The sequence below is a fragment of the Apium graveolens genome, chromosome 4 (genome assembly GCF_009905375.1).
Source record: "Apium graveolens cultivar Ventura chromosome 4, ASM990537v1, whole genome shotgun sequence".
Taxonomy (NCBI): domain Eukaryota; kingdom Viridiplantae; phylum Streptophyta; class Magnoliopsida; order Apiales; family Apiaceae; genus Apium; species Apium graveolens.
Genome location: NC_133650.1, coordinates 50,554,613 through 50,557,638, shown reverse-complemented (window position 1 = coordinate 50,557,638; position 3,026 = coordinate 50,554,613). Strand labels below are relative to the sequence as shown.

Here is a 3,026-nt window from a genome sequence, read left to right as displayed (position 1 = left end):
CTCCTCTAATTCAGATTTTTTGTTAGTTTATTGTAGCTGAAGTTGCTGTCTTGGTGCATATTACGGATGCTAAAAACCAAGAGGTTTGTACTGTTTGTTGGGTACTGCTGATAAGGCTGTTGAACCGCATTCTAAGTGTTGCTCCAGCTAAAATTAGGATGATTGTGGTTGTTAGGATGATAGGTAGCTGGCACAGGTTGTTGTGATCGCCGAAAGTTGCTCACAAACTGAGCTGATTCACTAGAAATAGCACACTGGTCAGTTTTATAGGCACCAACACAAAGCTCACAGACACAAGAGATATGATTAACTCCATAATTAGCCAAACTGTCCACCTTTATCGTCAAAGCATTAAGTTGGGCAGCTATAATAGTTGCTGCATCCAACTCCAGAATTTCTGCTACTTTTCCCTAAGTTAGTCTCTGGGAAGGATTCTGGTATTCATTAGCAGCCATCAGTTCAATTAATTAATAAGCTTCATTATAGCTCAAAGCCCACAAGGCTCCTCCTGATGCTGCAGCGAGCATGGGTCTAGAAGTAGCACCCAATCCATTGTAGAAACAGTTTATAATCATCCAATCAGGCATGCCATGGTATGGGCACATCCTTAGCATCTCCTTATATCGATCCCAAGCCTCACACAGAGATTCTCCAGTTTGCCGAGCAAACTGAGTAAGAGCATTCCTGATTGCAGCAGTCTTCGCCATATGGAAGAATTTAGTGAGAAACCTTTGAGCAAGATCTTCCCAAGTAGTGATAGACCCTGGTGGTAGAGAATGTAACCAACACTTTGCTTTATTCCTCAGAGAGAATGGGAACAGTCGCAGTTTAATAGCATCTTCAGTCACACCATTGAACTTGAAAGTATCGCAGATCTCGATAAAATCCCTGATGTGCATGTTGGGGTCTTATGTAGGAGAACCCCCAAACTGAACTGAGTTCTGTATCATCTGAATCGTGCTTGACTTGATCTCAAAAGTGTTAGCCGAGATGGCTGGTCTGATGATGCTTGACTGAATATCATTGATCTTAGGCTTAGAATAGTCCATCAAAGCCTTAGGAATTTCTGCTTGATCTCCCATCACTACTAAAAATAGTTCCTCAATTTTCTTTTCTTCTTCTACCTTCTCTTTGTCCTCCACAACTTCCCTTCGAACCACTACAGCTTCTTCCTCGGCTTGATCTATAGTTCTCTTACGAGCCCGCGAACGCGTATGCATACACGCTCGCTAGAGTACCTAAAATAAGATAAGGAAACATATAAGTAACAATGTACGAGTCAATGAACTTTAACGACCACTGATGACAAACACATAAACTAAAAATTAACACCGAGTCCCCGGCAGCGGCGCTAAAAACTTGTTAGTCGCTAAACACACGCTAAAATACACGTAAGTATACGCGTTCGCAGTTAGTATAAGATTTAGATCAAATTTGTTCCCACGGACACTATTTGGTTATTTCAAGAATATGCACCAATGCAATAATGATATGGTTATTATCCAATTCTAAGACGATTAATAAATTGGGATTGTTCATAACTAACTTAACCTAACAATTATAACTAAGAGAATAAGAATTGTTGAATTAATATATATGGCAAACATGGAATTCTAACTTCATTAGATACTTCATTCAATAGCCTTTTTATTCTTAAGCTTAGCATGTAATGGTGATGACACTAATTAGATAACATGAAACTGATAAACGCCAATTGTCGTTGCACGAATATCATACTACCAGACATCCACAAAAGAGATAGAAGCTGAATAGATATCAATTATATTGAGACCCTATATGTCTATAAAATTTGACAGCATAACGGTTTAATGCACAAGTTATCTATCGTGATTACATAGGGCAAGTAAGATGGTTAAAATTACCTACGAATCATGCATAACAATAACACATGAACCTATGCTAGCAATGCAAGTTCTAAACCCTTAAATTCACTTTCGCTTCATTAAGAATTAACACACTATTTTATAAGTTCACGATGCTCATAAGATGAATAAGCACAACCAATACTAGGATATCATGCAATCACCACACACTAAGGCATCGAAATAAATCAACTTAAGAAATCCATAAGTAAATCCGTTAGAACCCCACGATAACGATTAGCCCAAAATCAGACTCATCATCAACGTGGGTTCCAATGAAAGCATGGTATAATAAACGTAGTCTTTATAAACGAATAATAAACAAAGTACAAAATAAGAGTATATGTTCAATAATAAGAAAACTAGCATTCAACGTTATAACTTAAAGAAAGAATCACAAGTTAAAACTAGATCTTCTTCGCCTTGGTTGAATTGTGCTAAAACGGTCTTCTTACGCCTTCTTCTTGTGCTCTCGTATATCACTTTATAAAAAACGAGCTTATTTATGTATATATAGCATCCCCATACAGAGTAGAAGTCTTCTGGATCAAAAGCATAATAGAATCAGGATTTCTTTTCTCGATCTGCGCGGCCGCGCGCTTGACCAGCGCGGGCGTGCTGAGCTTCTGGACTTTGGGCGCGGCCGCGCGCTATCACAGCGCGGGCGCGCTGACTCCCTGGATCAACTTCTGACTTGTTCATTTGTCCTTGCTGATTCGAACCGGTTTTCTAAGAGCTTTTATTCCAACACCTCCCTAACACCAAATTAGCACCAAAACAATGCTAATTCACCTGATTACTTGGATAATGCCCAAAAATGCAAAAACACTATAAAGCACATTAAAATACCAACAACTTATGTACAATTGCACCAATTCAAAGCTTGACGGAGCGTAATAAAGTGTCATAAATGCCACTCAATAGTAGCCATGATGGCTTTAATGAACACTCAGATGGATGAAGGAACGCCTGTAAGGGGTGTTCTTAAGATGATGTCGCATCTGAATGAGATAGAGATCCTTGGTGCTGAAATTGACGGGGAAACCCAGATTGACATTATCCTTATGAGATTGTCCAAAAGTTTTGAGCCGTTTTGCTTGAATTACAACATGAACAAGAGGTTGTATAGTACCGTGGAACTCC

General features: G+C 39.0%; 1 non-coding gene across 1 annotated transcript; it reads left to right on the top strand.

The window, feature by feature from the left end:
• Positions 1-585: 585 nt before the first annotated feature.
• On the top strand, positions 586-692 carry LOC141723234 (small nucleolar RNA R71). The gene has a single exon (XR_012576220.1). It is a non-coding gene; the product is annotated as a small nucleolar RNA R71 (small nucleolar RNA).
• Positions 693-3,026: the final 2,334 nt, after the last annotated feature.